Source organism: Apteryx mantelli, chromosome 2 (genome assembly GCF_036417845.1).
Source record: "Apteryx mantelli isolate bAptMan1 chromosome 2, bAptMan1.hap1, whole genome shotgun sequence".
NCBI lineage: Eukaryota > Metazoa > Chordata > Aves > Apterygiformes > Apterygidae > Apteryx > Apteryx mantelli.
In genome coordinates, this window is record NC_089979.1 from 19,841,291 (window position 1) to 19,858,566 (window position 17,276).

The window sequence follows — 17,276 nt, forward strand, 5'->3', positions numbered from 1 at the left end:
TGATCCAGGCTTTCTGGAGAGCTGGCCTAAAGGAGGTGACAGTGTTTTCAGAGAGACTGTTCATGAATTCTCTTTTAATTTGTTTTCCTGATCTTTGTTTGTTAGACAAATAAGACAAGGAGTAATCGATGATGCGACAGTGGAGAAGTATAATGTTCTACAGATTATAGAAGTGTTTTAAACATATGCTTTTATATTAATGGAGGCCACTTTACTTCTGAAACTCACTCTAGATTAACTACACAAGTTGTTAGGATTTTATCTTGGGATTCTTAACTGTCCAAAATTCTTTTTAAACTCCCTTCTTTATTATCATTTGGCAGAAACACTTCTTGTATATTCCAACAAATATTGCAATCACTTTGTTGCTAAACAGATATTCCAGAGAAAGCATGTGCTTGACTTCACATCAATATTTAGCACTTGGCCTTTATATTTTCAAAAAATGGCATTAGCATTAAGTAGTAGAGGCCTCTAAGTTGCACGGAATACATTTCCAAAAACAGTTACTAAAGTATATCATTCAGCTGAGATGTTCTTGAATACAAAATGTGCCTACACTGAACAAGAAAGCAATCTGCATACTCTGACATTTCAGTTAAAAAGTTTCCAAACTGTTACCTTCCCCTTTAAAAAGGATCATTTCCAGAGCCACTTCTGGAAATCACTGATCATCACTGCTAATGCAGGGAACAGTTTCGTGTTTACAATCATCTGTGCTCCTCTTTTCTTCTGTAATCAATACAAAAAGGGGGAAAACAAGGTGGTTTTCTTGTAGAGATGGAGCTGATCTTGAGCATGTCATTTTAAAAAAGTTTCATAAATACTTTCTCTGGTTAATGTATAAGTGACAAAGAAACAGAGCAAGTACAAAGTAGAAATAAAAGCAAAGCATACATGTAACACAAAAAAATACATATGTGAGGAGGCTTACAAGAAGATGGGGTGCACAGTGAAAGCACAAGGAGCAATGGTCACACCTTGCAACAGGGGAAGTTCTGATGGGATGGAGGGAAAAAATTCTTCACCATGAGGGTGGCCAAGCACCAGGAGGTCGCCCAGAGAGACTGTGAAATTTTCATCCTTGAAAATTTTCGAAGCTGGACAAGGCCCTCAGCAACCTGATCAAATGCTGAAGTTAGCCCTGCTTTGAGCAAGATGTTGAACTAGATGATTTTCCAAGGTCCCTTTCAAACTCAATTATTCTATGATCCCGTGTGGGTGGTTTTGTATATGTGTGAGAGATAAAGGAGTGAATTTGAATTGTGTAAAGCTTAGGGCAGAAGACGTGAAATCTTCTATGTAAAACTGTGTAAAAAACTAAATCACATTTCATCTTTGCATTCCACAGGACCTTGTGAAGCCATTTTTTTGAGGCCATATTAGAGCAAATTTAAGCTCATATATATGTGTTGCAAACCTCTACTCTATAGTTAGAGCGTGATGAAAAGCATTCCAAAACAGAAAGTCCGACTGGCTTGGTATACATTAATTTTTCAGGCATTTTCTGATCTATATGCTGGAAAACTGAAATCACCACTCTCCAAACGAAGTGGATTATCTGCAGCTGCCAAGCTGGAATTTGAACTCTTACCTTAAGAATGCAATATCCACATACTAGTAAATTGGATCTTGTTCACTCCAAGAGAAATAGGGTGTCCACAGCTGGCAGACAGGAACTGGTTGTCTTGTGCCAGTCCAATTTGGGAGAGGAGGATACACATCATTTAGAGCATATTTTTCTTATTACTTTTTCTGTGTATTTTTTTTTTATAGAAAGAACTGGAAATTAAACTCAAGAGACCTACAAAAGTTATTTTGGAGATGTTAGCCCTTCTCTCCATTTGCTTCTCTGAGTCCTTCATGAAAACATACAGCTTTAATGAATTTGTTCTTTCTCAGGTGAAGTGCTTATGGACACTGCTGGAAGTTTTGCAGGATCAAAGCCTGAATAATTAGGTCCAAAATTGAGGAGTTTGATACTATTTCAGAGAGGGAGGTGAGTCAGAAAGATGGAAATCTTCCATCCTCTACTCAATATATAAGGGAATTTGATTGGATTTGCTTCTAGTCACAGTTTCTTAACAATATCTGCAATCATCCTCCACAAGGTATGGGATATTTTTGCTGGGATAAAACATTAAAAAAAATCAGAATAATTTTGCCTTAGAAAATACTTAAATCTCCATAGCCTGACAGAATAATTTAGGATAGTTTTGCTTGATCAGTTTTACAAAGAAAATTATTTTTAAAGATCCTTTTTACCTTAAAATCAAAATTAGAATGATTGGAGTTCTTCCCTTTGCTTCAAAACCAAGAGACACAATTCTAAGAGTATGTTTCTTTGCATACTGCGGATATTGCAGGTGGCCAGTTAGGCTCTGAAGGCAGGCTATGTGCTTGTGTCTGAAGGGTGAAGGGGGTAATCTCCTCAGCCTATTTTGGAATTTCATGTTTTTTATAGGGTCATCAAATCATCCAGGTTGGAAGGGACCTTGGGAGGTCCCTCGTCCAATCTCCTGCTAAAAGCAGGGTCTACAGAATGCAGCCCAGGTTGCTCAAGGCTTCGCCCAATGAAGGAGACTTCACAGCCTCTCTGAAGCCTCTTCCAATGCTTAATTATCCTCATAGTGATTTTTTTTCTTTACACACAGTGAGAGCCTTCCCTATTTTAATACATGACCATTGTCTCCCATTATTCTGCCATGCACCTCAGTAAAAAGCCTGTCTCTGCCTCTCAGTAACCTCCTTGTAGGTACAGGAAGGCTGCTCTTAGGGATCCCTGAAGCTGTCTCTTCTCCAGGCTGAAAAAGTACCATTCCCTCAGCTTCTCCTCACAGCACAAGTGCTCCAGCCCTGACCATTTTGGTGGTCCCCCACTGGTCTTGCTCAGGTTTATCCACAATTTCCTGGGAGGCCCCAAAATGGCCACAGTATCCCATATTTTATTTATTATTTTAGATCACAGTTTGAAGAATTCATGACACAATTATATTTTATAGGAAAGAGAATTTAAAGGAGGTAAAGATCGACTTGGAGATAAAAAGTTGGAAGCTGGCTTGTAGATAAATTTATTTATTTTGTAGTTTAGAGATAAAGCTCATCAGGATCACACATTTCTTTCACTGAAGATATACATCTCCTCTACTGCAGTGTAAAGCTATTTAGATGTCAATATTACTGCCAGGGTTCTGGGCTTCGGAAAGGTCATGACTTAAGCATACAGGAGATGAGTCGCCCAGCTACAGCAATATAGAGTGATGCAGAAATTTATTTTAAAATAAATATTGGTATTGTTCATTTTAAGATCTCTGTCTGCTGTGTAGTGAAATTAGGATGCTTGGAGATAAAGCATGGAAAGGTTCAATTACTTTATATTGCAAAAGCAGCCATGCTTTGGCTTTAACAGTCGAAGTGTAGACGGCAGGATCTTTTACAGCCAGTGAAATCTCTGTGGAACACAACACATAAAACTGAATTTTCAGTGAACAGAATTCTAGTTCTATAAAATATCATTTCAGAACAGTGTATAATCAATCATCTCAGCACAGGTCAAATGCATTAATTTGGCTGAGACTTTTGAATAACATATCTAAAATACATCCTTTTTAGCTATCCACAAGGCTAAAGCTGTTGCCCAGATTTTCATCATCTGGTATTTCAGTTATCGCCACATCATCTTCTTGGGCCTTGACTAATGCATTCTTTCTATGACCATGCCCATCGAATACACCATTGCTCAGATCATTTTCCCAGTTCCTTACTTTGACAATTTAACCTCTAGAATGTGTGCAGTATTCATTAATGCCCTAATCCTGCAAGATGGTACATACACCATTCAGTGTCTGTAGAAGGTTTCTTTCTGGTGATTTCAGTGGGACGCCATCAGACACAAAGGTCTACCCTATCCTATAGAACCCATCCCAGTACTTTTCCTTCCACTGCTCTCTAACCTCTCTAGCCCCTGACTCTCTTCTCTCTGAATGTAAACACACTCTGGTCTCTCCAGACTCTGCTTCAGCTTCTGAACCATTGACACCATTCTCCTCAAAATCTTTAATGACTTCATTTTAATCAAATCTCAAATTTACCTGCATTCTTCTTGATTTATTGACCATAATAAACAGCTAGCTATGTGTTTGAATTCTTGTCCATGGTTCTTCTCGTTCTTTTTTTCCTGTCATTCCTTCAGAAGATCTTCAAAGGTTCTTCCTCATCCACCTTCCAGCTGCCTGATAGGGGCTGACCCATATCTGCTAGGCATCCCTCTCCTTTTTCCTCCCTCTGCCCTCTATTTCTGGGTAATCTCTGAAAACACAAATTCAGCTACCGTTTCTAGAATCATGACTGAGTTATATTTTTTCTGTCTCTTCACGCTAAAGCTAGCATCTTGGCCTTTCTCAAACGCTCATTCAAATAGCAAAAATTTGTCCTGAGAGGCTTTTCTGGTATCTTTAGTCATGGTCATTGTGAACAACATCACTGTCATATTTGACAGTTAGTGAAGTAGCTTGGTCATTATCTCAGATTTACCTGTAGGTTTTCACCACCAGACTACATCTAGTTCATACCTAGAAAGTAGATTCTTTCTATGTAACCTATTTTAAAATATGAATTTTCCATCTACTTATCCAAAATATCATACAAATTCTTATCACCAAATGTGTTGCTTATTGTAATATTATATTCTGTGAATTTAAGTGCAATTTTAACCTGTTCTCTATCTAGATTTGTGTTCTTGGCCATTAGCTTTGATTATAATGCTCCTTTTCCTGCATACTTCTGCTGGTTCTCCCTCATCATAGAAGGATAAACTGTTTGACTACGCCTTGAAAACACTTCTTGTCTATGTTATCTCATTCACTGCTAAGAGTTCACCTCCCATCTCTATTTGATCAAGGATCAATGGCTGAAAAGCCATTCTCCCTCAAGAATTGGGGAAATGTATGAGACCCGCTTTCCATAATGCCGCCTCCCCAGAAGGCAGTTTGTGAGACTTCAGTCATCTTCACCCATTTGAGGGTCCTTTTATATATTTCTGACACATCCAGGAATGGTGCTGTATTAGGGAGGAGGTGCTGATATCGCTATTTACACAAAGGACTCTGAGATTCATCTCCAGCTAATTGTTGTACCAACTCAAAGCCCCATGACTTTGAGGGTCAGTGGGTATGTGGACCTAAAAACAAGTAAGAAGGTTATTTACAAGTTCCCACAGTTCTCTCAAATGTGTAATTAACACCTCTGTTTGTTTGATTCTCCCATCCTCTTGTAGTTTAAAATATCTCTCCCTTGCCCTGCAATTTGGGAGAGTCTGTGGGGTGGTGATACACTTTCTATTTCTGCATCAGCAAATGCTAACGATGTACTCTAAACCTACTGCTAGTACAAAAAGTCTCAATCTTAGCTGTCTGTGGCACACGATCCATCATACAAAGTTAGAATGGATATGCGGACTATACATCTTGGGGAATTCTGGTTGCCAATAAATATCCTCCATTAAAATAAATTATGGTATCTGTTGCAACAAGTAATATATATATTTAGCCTTTTGAGAGTTTCACTGTATAAGTAGATTGGAGAAAACAAAGACCACAAACCACATATATACATGCCTGATTTTTTATACTCTTACCCTTAGCATCCACTCCAAATCCACTTGGAGGCCACTCAGACAAGATACTGAGCTAGAATGACCTTGACTGACCTAGTTCTTAGGTTTTTATTAATCAATTGAAAGGTCCTGTCTCTGTAATTCTCAGATTATAACAACACTGGAATATATGGGGCTCTCTGTGTAGCACAGTGGGATCTCACCCACTGAGACCCCATAACGACAATTACAATGAAGAAAGGTTTGACATCAGAAGCTATCATTCTATATTGTGACATGACTTTTTAAAATCTTCATAGCAGTTAAACTAGTTTAGTACTATTACTGTATAGTAGCTTAGTTTAGAGAAGGGCAGCCCAGTGGTCATGGTACTATCTGAGAAATACTTGAAAAACTTGGGATCAAGTTTCTACTCTGTCACATATTTCCCTTACAATTTCAGGCAGATTATTTGGCCTCTTTGTAACTCAGTCCTCCATCTGTAAACTGAGGATAATGGCGCTTCTCTGCTTCAGAGAAATATTATAAGGATAAACACATCGAAAACTTCTGAGGTCTTAGGATGATAAGGTCAGGGAGGCCATATAAACACCATATAGTCAACTTCCAGTTATCTGTGCTCAGATTGTCCGGGCCCTGGATAAAGAACCTGCTTAGGGTCTAACACCTTTTACTAGCTCAGGCACGGTGCCACGTAATGTTAAGCTCTTTCTCGGGTCGGTTCTGCTCTGGAAATAGCATATCTGCTTCTGTCAGAACCGAGCTGGCTCTGTCCTGAGGCAGCTTGGGTATTTCAGCACCACATTCCCAGAACCAGAAGTGCTGGGCAGAAAAGAGCAGAAACGCCCCCTAGTTCTGCACGGAGTCAGCTTGGATCCAGCTGGGTCTATTAGACCTGGCTTTGTGCCAGCTGTGCCAGACCCAAGCTGCCACCCCAGTTTTTACACCTGTTTCTTAGCGCTCTCAGTCCTCCGAGGCTCATTAGGTCCGGCACAGCGCCACAGGAACAAACAGGTCTGGCATCGCAACCCGTGAACCAAGGTCTCTCGGCACCTGCAGGGCTGGGGAACAGGCTGGGAGCGAGGAGCAGAGAATTCAAGCGACTCTACAGACAGTCCGGGGTCGGGGTGGCTGATGCTATGAGGTGTCAGTGAACCATCCTGGATCAGAACTAACTTCACTCAGAATCACTTGGGTGCTCCCTCTTTTCATCTATACGGAAAGGGGTTTCCCCTTTGCCTGGGAAAAACCAGCTCTAAAACACCTCTGACAGTAGAGATTGGACTATAAACAGCTAAAAATCACTTACTAAAGTTATACTGTGGGACTTCAAGCGTCATCTTCCCAGAATAATGTAAATGGCACTTTAAAGAAGAGGCTTTGGAACTAGATTGGATTTTAGGGACCCAGAAAAAAAAAAAAAAGGAGGGGAAAATAAGTAGATCAAGGTCTTAAGACCAGAGGTGGAAAAAAAAAGGAATATATTTGATTCTCAAACACTGCAAAATAAAAAAAAAAAGAGAGAAGACATGAGCAGGACATGGTTTCCCAAAGCTATAAAAGTGCAAGGAAAGGCAGCACGCTTTGGGGCGGAGGGGAAGGGAGAAGCCTGCTGCGGAGCAGCCCCCGGCGAGAGCTCCCGCGGCGAGCACCCGGGCAGGGGCGCGGGCGCGGCGGGCGTTAGGACCCCGCGGAGGGGCGCTGCCGGCGGCGCTAGGGCCGCGCGGCGCGGCGCCGGCCGCGGCATGGCTTGGACCACAGCACCACCTACTTACCGGAGCGCTGCGCGCATCCCCGCGGAGCCGCGCGGCTCCGCTGCGCAGCGCCAGCGCCGCTGGTGCCCCGGCCTGACAGCCCTCGCGTCACCGCCGCACGGGCCGCACAAAAGAGGCGGGAGGAGCGCCGGCGGCACCGCATGCATGTGGCCGGCGGCCGCCGCCGCTCGCCCCGCTGAGCCGCCGCCGCTCGCCGCGGCGCCGAGGCGCAGCCCCGCGCGCGGGGCGCGAGGAGCCGCCGCGCCGCCCTGCTGACGGGGCGCGCAGGGTACGTGGGGGCTGCGCCCCGCGCAGCGCGCGCGGGTGGGCGGCGCACGGGCGCGCGGGATAAATAGAGCGCTCCGCTACCGCGACAGCGCATCCCCGCGGCGCACGGGGTGCCGAGAGGCGAGCTCGCCCCGCGCCGCCGCCACTTGGAGGAAAGTTGGGGCTGCCCGTCCCGGAGTCCCGCTGCCGCCTGCCGCGGGGAGCTGTTATTTTGCGCCGGGCAGAGCCAAAGCGTGTTTGCCGGCGCTCTGCCCCCGCTCGTTCCCTGCAGCGCGGGGGAGATGCCGGCAGCCGCGGGGAGCCTGCAGCGCTAGGGAAGGGGAGCGGCAAGCGCGTGAGCCCCGCCGGCAGCCGGAGCCCCGCCGCCCCCGCCCCTCGCCGCGGCCGTGCGGGGGCTGCCCACCCCCGCGGCCCAGGATGCAGTTTCGCCTCTTCTCCTTTGCCTTGATCATCCTGAACTGCATGGATTACAGCCACTGCCAAGCCGCCCGCTGGAGACGCAGCAAGAGAGGTGAGCAGCGCCGCCTGCTCGCCCGCGGCGCCCGGCCGCTGCGGGAGCGCCCGGGGGCGCGCGGGGGAGGAGGCAGCGGGAGCCCTGGCTCGCCGGGGGCCGCCCGCCTTCCCCGCCCCGCGGGCGAGGGGCGCTCTGCCCCGCGGCGGCGCGGCAGGTGAGCTGCGCCCGCCGGGCCGGGCCGCCCCCTCCCCGCCGCCGCCGCCGCCGCCCGGCGGGCTCTGCGGGCAGCACGTGGGGCGCCCGGCGCCGCCGCCGCGCGGAGGATCCCCCCGGGGCGCCCGCCCGCCCGCCCGCCGGAGGGGCTGCGCCGCGAGCGGGAGGCGGCGGCGGCGGCGGATCGGACGTGAGCTGCGGCAGGAAAGGCCGCCGAGGCGGCGGCGGCTCTGCCGGCACCCGCGCGGGGCGGCCGGTGACCGGGACGGCGGGCGCCGGGCGCGGGGTGAGTGCGAGCGCCGCGGCTGCCGCGCGCGCGCGGGCGGGGGTCGCCGCGCGCCCCGCGGCCGTTGCGGCCGTTACGGCGGTTGGCGGCGGGCGGGCGCGCGGCGCGGGGAGCTGCGCCCGCGCGGGCTTGGGCAGCCGCGCCGGGGGTCGCCGCGCCGCGCCGCTCCGCTCCGCCTCGGCGAAGGGCAGCGCGGGCTGCTCGGGCCGGTGCGCGGCTCCTCTCGCGTAGTTAGCACCGCGCAAGGTTTGCCTGTCCCTTGGAGAGGGAGGGAAGCGCCGCGTGCGGGTCTCGCTGACTTGGCTGGGATGCTGGCGTCGGGGCTGCCGGAGCGGAGCGGGGCGGGGCGGGGCGGCGTGGCGGTGCAGCACCCGTGTGGACGAAGAGGTTACTGCAGCGCTGCCCCAAACGTCAGCGCCGTGTGCGGTGTCTGGGCTCACCTTCCGCGGAAAAGGTTCTCGCTATCCACTCACTCTGGGTTCTTCAGCAACCCCTTTCCCTAGTCGCCCCTCGGCCATGCCTCCCCCCGTTTCTAAAGTTAAAGTTAACGGAAAATCAGGTTGCTCGGCTGCTGCTCCTGGCGTTTCAGAAGGAACGGCACTGAGAGGTCATTTGGAAGGGGAGCGAGCTAACGTCTCCAAGGTTAAACCAGTACAAATGCCAATAAAACTGCAAAAGGAAAACGGTTTGCACTTTCAGGCATTTGTAAACTTCGGAGTAGGCACAAGCAAAATAAAATTGTAAAGCAATTCAGTTTTGATGGCTTTTCAACAGATGGTTTCCAGAATTTAATTTTTGTGTGTGTGGCTAAAACGATAGCAGTCCTTTAAAGTGACCAGACTATCTGTGCTAACAAAGGGTATACTGTGTCTTTAATTAAATGTGGAACTACTTAGAGTGCTGGCTAGACAGCGGAGGGTGATAGTGGTATTTCTGCTTTACAACAGAGCTTAAGGATTGCATTGTGGGAGCATTGAAATGAATAGACATCTAACTTGAGTTGTGTGAATTGTCCTACAAAAACTTAAGCTGGTTTTAATTGATCTCATGTTCCCTGATTGATCTTAGACCAATTGTTGTGCTTGCTGAACAACTGGCTTTTCCAAAGGAGTTTGATTTAAATTAGTTTTTAGTTTAGTTATTGGCTAAATAACATCGGTATTGACAGTTGACTTACTGGCACTGTTTTGTTCTGTCACCTAAGGTTTTTGTTTTGTACTTTGAAGAATGCAGTCTTTCTTTTTCAGTTAGTAAGTTTAAAGTAAGCGTAGCCAGTTTGAAGCACTGAAGGCAAAATCTAAGAATGTATTCAAAGTTATAATAGACATTTGCCATGACACATGCAGTCTGAAGTAATGCTTTCGTTCAGGACCCAAAATTCCAATAATTTCACAATTTTTCCATATCCCATCTGCAAATAATCAGGCATTCACTGTGGGGTACTGGCAGTTAAAACTTCTCTGGCATTCTGTTTTGTCTGTTACATGAGCTCAGATGCTCCATAATATCATTTTCTTAATGAAATAAAATTTTTGGCATAGATTTAGTCTCCTGTGCAGTAGAAATCAATTGCATTCAGTCTGGAATCACAGGCAAATATATCATATGTAGTGACTTTTTTTTTTTAAATACAGCTAAACTGTTTACAGTAAACTTTATATATTCCTGTTTTGGAGTGTTTGTGGATTTCTAGCTGGTGTAGAATACACTAGTAAACAAGAGTTTAGACAATCTGGGAGGAAGTTTTCAGATTTCTTTATCCACTTCTGCTTTTAACCCTCTCCCAAACCAAGGCATTCAACATTGCAATAAAAGCAGAATGAAAAATTGAGGCTTAGAATGTGGTTCCTATTTGGCACTGGCTTTTGTTTTATTAGTCAATCTTTCTGTGTTAAAAAATTAATCTTTAAATTCATGATAAACCATAGATTCTGCTAACTCTGCTGCTGTTCTTAGTTTCTTTTGCAGCTTATTAAAATATTGTTTTCCATAGTCAGACATCAGTTCAGTACCCTTACTTCCACTGAAACTGTCCAGGACAGACTTCCAAAGCTAGAATTTGCTAAGAAGGTAATTATGATTACTTGCCTTTCCTTCAGAAGCTATTCTAAAACATATTTCAGAGTTACATAGCTTAAGGGTCAGTAGACTTATCTCACAACTAGCTTAGCCTAATATCAAAGCACCTCCTTTCCCTTTCTTGATTAACTGCATCACTTGATTTTTCAGTTCTCTTGGATACCTACTCTTACATGCCTGCTTGCTCTGAAAATTTTTTACCTTTTCTTTTGATTTTTTTCTCTTTAGCAATCAGTGTAAGATAAGCAGCTTCATGTCTTAGTATTTCACTGAATATCACAGGGCACAGGAGAGACCAGCATATTTTCCTTGTCTTTGAGAAGGGATGATAATAATTTTCCCAAAGAGAATCTCAAATCAATATAGTAGTATATAGAAATGAAGGTTAGCCTGATTTACCAGGATGAGTGGTGGTGGTGGTGTGCAAAAACACTGATTGAAGAGAATTCATTGTAAACTACCATCTAAAAATTAGTTGCTAACTGAGTTCTCTGACAAGAAATGTCAAAGTGATAGTGCATGCGTTGGCTGGGAGACTTCCTTGTAGTACAGAGAGGCTGTAATACCTCCTAGCTGGGGTTGATGAGACCACTGTTCAAATGCTGAGGAGATGTTGAATGGGACACATTCACACAGGGAGATCAGAAATTACCTCTAGCCAAGAAGAACTCAAGAAAAACTGGATGGGGAAAACTTGTCATTCTGTTTAGTTCATAAGAAAAATGTTCAGGAGCATAGTAAGGACTATCTTATGTACTCATATCTGGGATTTCCTGGATGTTATCACTCTGTTGTATAGATGTATATAAGGAAAGGGGCTACCTCTGTGGCAATGAGTGAATAGTAAGCAGCAGTAGTGATGGCAAAATATCTAGAGGTGGAAATAGGAGGAGTGTCTAGGAATGGAAATTCCCCAGGCGTCAAGGTGGTTCACTGTAACTCTGTGTGTAGTGTTTATATGAGTGTATGCATATATGGAGGAACATATTAAGGTGGAATCAAGATTTTGTTAATTAGATCTGCATCATGTTAATGTAAGATGGGTACCTTGACCATAAACCTCTTTTAACGTAGGAGTCTGTTATGTGGGGTTTTAATTGGAAGAAAACATGTTCAGATATTAGGGCCCGTGATTTAGCTTTCCTGACTAGTTGCTTACATGAGAAGGGGATAATCTTGGAGCCTTTTTCTATTGTATTGCAGAATCAAGCTATGTGAAAGATTGATAATATGAGCATTATGCAAAAGGAACCTGTGTTGGAAACACTTGATTAAGGTAAATCCACATCTGCTTTTTCAAGGATTGTGCTAACTCTAAAAGAGTGGTGTGCTACCTCTCCCTCCAAGAAAAAACAAACAGACTGAAACTTCCAGTGGTATACTGGCATATGACCATACCACAAAGAACATCTTTTAGTTGTCTAACAGTATCTAAACATCTATTCTATTCTCCTTGTCTCTTTGAACTAGAAATTTCAGCCTCCTGCTGAAACATGTCTTACATTTGGAGGAGAGTGAAATTTTTATCTGTAGGTTAAAGCATAAAATCGTACGAGGAAGCTGTGGTTTGGAATATGTCATTTCCTCAGATGTTACATTAAATGCTTGTAACATAATTTATGGAAGAACCAAGACAAGCTACACTTTCTGGAATAATTTCCCAGCTAATTATGATCCATAGTAAAGCAGTGGAGGATAGCTTCTCTTCCTCAACCCTGTACTACTTAGGACAGTTAATTATAAAGTATTCTTTATATACGCATCATACTATAACAGTGAGAAAATCCTAACACTGAAACTACTAAAAAAATCAGGACTTTAAAAAACTTTTGGCTAGGTATGCCTTAGTGTCTGATAAGTTTGAGAATTTCTTAAATTAAAATGCCAGCAGAAGTCAGAACTTCTGCTGTCTTGAACAGATTGAAATGTGTATCACCAGGGTGGCACTCTGTTCATTCAAGAGTTATAAAGAAACCTCAGCTATGAAATTGCTAAGCTAATAACTGGGGTGCTAAAGCTATGGCTTAATTTTCTTTGGTACCAGAGGAAAGGAAGAAAGCAAATTTGTCACCAAATTTTAAAATCTGAGTGGAGGATTTGAGCATGTGGTTAGTTTTCCATACTAGGAAAATTGGTTGATACTGGTCATACAGAATAGTATTAATAAGTACGTAATGTATAATCCAGAAAAGACATTAAAGCCATTGTAGAGATTTCTCACAAATCTCTTTGGGGGCTGCAAACGTGGGTGAAAGTGATCTGGTTGATATAGTAAACTTTTTTTCCAAAAATCTTTAAATCTGGTTCCTCAACAAATACTTTAAAAATGCTAAACTACCATGAGATAGAAATGAAGACCTTAACTAATAAAAAGATAACAAATGAATGATAGGAATGACTGATCAGTTTTCGTCTTGATGTTGTTTATGATGGAATTATTTCAGTATGTTAATTAAGTGCCTGTGAAAGAAAGTATGAATGAATGAATAACAAACTAGCTAATAACGCAGTATTGTTGAGAGTCTCAGTGCTAAAGCAGGTTGTGAAGATTTGTGGGAGAGATGCTCAAATGCCAAGAGTGGGATTCAGCTTGAAATTGGCAACCAAGTTCAGATGCTTGTCCATTAGATACTTGATTCAGTTGCCTAAAGGAGGTTTGTAGTGCTGTTTGTGATATTTTAAAGGCGTCCATTTGTGCCTGGCAACTGTGACCTGGGATTTACATGATCTTCTGGAGCCACAGTTGTAGGCTAGGCAGGATACCCTGGAGCAAGTCATATGCATCTGAATGAAGCCTTTAGGTGTCTTAACTCCCATGATGGTGGGAACCTGAAAATAGGGAGCGTGTACTGGCATGCTGTTGTTGTATGTATGCTTTTCCTGTTCTGTATGCTTTCCCTTAGCTTCCTTTACAGGTCACTGTTGGGATTAGGATATTGGGCTAGATGGGTCTCTGGTCAGAGCTTGTAAGACTATTCTTATATTCTTTTGTAGTAAAACCCTTAGGAAGGATTTACAAAGTAAATGTTCTTCATTGTAACGGAGGACTTGCATTTGTCTGCTTGATAAACTTGGCTTAATTGTGTTTTCTCCTTTTATGGGGGTATGTTTTCCAAGGTTTAGCTGAAATCTGTTGCCAGAGCAGTTCAAAATACACAACTAATACCAAAAGTGAGGATGTATACTAATATAGGAAAGCTAGGATGATAAAAGTAAGAATGCAGTTTCACACTTTAATGTATCATCTACAACGTACTGTATACAGGCCAGCATAATTACAGTGGGTGATAAGGTTTGTTATCATGGTGGTGTTTATATAAGCTGCTTTTATTGAAAAATATGCTGTTCTTAAAAGTTAAACTCGGAGAGTTGTTCACTATAAAAATTCAAGGCTTAAAGAAATACACTTTTTTTTGCTAAGTGTTCTTTTTTGTTGTTTTTTTTTCTCTCACTACTTCTACCAAGAGTCTGACTAACCCATGGAGGTCTGCATTCTGTTTTTGATCATCTAGCCTTTTTTTTTTTAATACCAAAAAAACTTTTTTTTTTTTTTCATAGCTTAGGAGTCAAATATGCTGGTCATCACAGTTTGCAAATTTTTTTCCAGTGGTCCGTACATCAAACTCAGAAGCTTATAGCTGAGCCATCTCTTTCCAAAAATGCATCCTTGATTTAAACCCCAGGGGTGGGATTTGTGTGAGTAAACATAATTGTCTGCAACATGGATGTCTATTTTTTCTTTTACAGTTAATGGAGTGCTGGTCAGTGCAATCCGTGGAGCTGTCGTTACAATTTAACTCACGCTGTGGTAGATGGCTGCATTTGATTAGATAAAGCATACCCCAAACTCTAAGTAAGATGATTAGATTGCTTCTATCTATAATTGAAGTGTAGCTCAGATAAACGCATCTTCATTGTTGGCACTTGAAGTATACTGAAACAAACCCCAGATGAGAAGGGATCCACCACATCCTTGATCTTCTGACCTCTATCGTTAAAATTATGTGTTAATGAAGCTCTGCTAACTTTTAACAGATACAGTGCCTGGAAGCTATACATTCTCTTGTGTTAGAGATTTATGTAGTTTCAGGTGTATTTTCTAAATAATACTACATTAAATCAAACTTTTCTTCAGGCATGTCCTCTCTTTTCACCCCAGTTGTGCTCAGGCACAGTTGGAGAACTTTCTGTATTTGTCTAAACTCCAGGTATTTGCTAGTCCTTTTCTTAGTGAAAAGCATTAGTTCGTATATACACTGGCTATTGATAATGTACAGTGCACAAGAAAGGCACAAGTGTGGTGGCAAGAGCCTTTCATCAAGGGCTGCTTCACACACCAAAATTATGTACTGGCATGGTGTGTACGCTCACTATATGTGTCATACTTGCTTAGCAGATGCAATGCTTTGGAAAGCATCAGACGGATACTGCAAAGTCACTTTGTGCATCCAGAGTAAACCCATCACTTTCTGGGGCAGTAATATTGGGTTTAAAGCCTATTAAATCTCCTTCTCAGATTTCTGGTGTGGAGTGTGGAACAGGGTGGCGATACGACTTTTTGATATTTGGAGTCTGACTAGCGCATCTGAGAAAGTGAAGTGTTAAGTGGCTCTTGCTCCTGAGCACAAGTAGATAGATGTAGAGGTTTGGCTGCACAGCTATTTCTTGTGTCCACACTATGGCTTTATCAAGCCATCTCCATGCATAACAGCTACTTATTGACCAAGGTTTGTTTTCATATTTGTTGAACTTTATGTATCTGTGCATAGTAAAATAACTTTTGAGCTTGACTGAAGAATAAGATGATACAGTTATGTTTCTCTAGGTATGATTGGTCCAGCTCTCGCTTATCATGAGGTCCTGTCTATTTCCACTAATACTTCTCAAAACTCAGGAGAACAAAAGCTGCAATAGATCAAGGTGGTGGTCTCTCCAGTGTTTGTTACCCCCTTCCCCCCCCCCCCCAAAAAAAGGCAGAGAATAGTGCAACAATGTGTCCAACACAGGAGCAACAAGTGTGAAAAAATGAGACTGACAGATACTCTACCTTTCCAGTGTAGCTTCTGCAGGGGAGAGGGGGGCAATAACAAAAAAAATTGGTGTTTGTAAATATCATATTTAAAGACACTTAATTGTTGTGAAAGTAGATGTTTTAAGTGTGGAATGGAGACCACCACTGTAACCCATGTAAAATCATGGGGTATCACAATACTTTTTTCTATAGAGATGTATGGGTTTTCTGACATTCTCTAAGACTACACGGGTTTGAGACCTTGACTGTACGCTTCACCTTTGAATCACTCTATCTCATCCCCTTGATTTCAAAGCCTCACACATCGCAGGCCCTATCAAACTGTGGTCCACAGAGCAGGTGCTAGCGTTTTCTGGACATGTGCAGCACACACTGCCTCGTCCTTATGTTAGTACTTAAATGCTCTGAGTGCAACACTGCACGGAATTTATGTAGCTGTGCTTTAATCTTATTCTATTTTGATGGGATAGCTTGTTGTTTAAACACTGAGTTATTTCAAATTTCTCTTTGGGTGGTAGCATGAGAAAGATTGGTGATTAAATTTCCTGGTTTTTCCTCTTGTTTATGCACTTTAGTGTATAAACTGGAAGGAGTGAAAGAACATAAACCAAGGAATAAAACTGTAGTATGGGGCAGAGAGATGCTTCTTAGGAGAAAGCAGAGAAGGAACTGGTATTTTAAGTACTTTGATTATATGATCACAAAGCAAGGGGAGGTATTTAAGATTTCACCTGTCAAGATGTGGTGAGTGCTGTAAAAAATGTTCATGATCTCTGTTTCACCTAATAGGAGGGGCTTGGAAACATCTTCTGATAGCAGGCAGTTTGCAAATCTTGGTGTCCAGTAGTTTATCAGTTATGTATTTCTTTTTGATATACTAATTTCCGTACAGCCAAGTACTTGGTATAGCTGTAAGACTTTGCCCTTTTATAGGAGACTGGAATTTATGCTAGGCTCTCTCATTCCTTTATTTTTATGGGATGGTGTTCATATGACTGTAATAAGGAAAGTGTAATTATTTGCAACTAACATCTTGAAGAGGCATACAGTTCTGTAATTAAATTCAGAATAAACACTCTCTTAACTGAATTATGAACATTATTTGAGGAGGATAACAGCAAATATTATGTACAGTTAACACAGATTCAAAATGTTATGGAAATCCTTCCAATATGAATTGTGTTTGAAAAAGTAAATTTTTCTTTCTAGGATTTTTAAAATATAAATCTAAAAATTATCCAGAGTGTATGGCTTAGGGAATATGAGTCTCAAATTTACCTCTCTGAAACTTTTATCTTTCTTTGGAGAATAATCAAGATTTTTTTTCTTCTTAATGGAAAAACAAACACACATTGAGATGTAGTGAGATTGGGGTAGGGAACTAAAAGATAAATACTGTTTGTAATGTCAGCTGTTAGGTACTGTCTAAAATGGTTTTATTATCATTATTTTATTTGTTTATTTTTATACGGGGCCTCTGCATGAACACTAACTCCCAAGCAGACTACATGCAACAATAAAAACAAGGTCTGTGTCTTTTATTATACTGGGAAAAA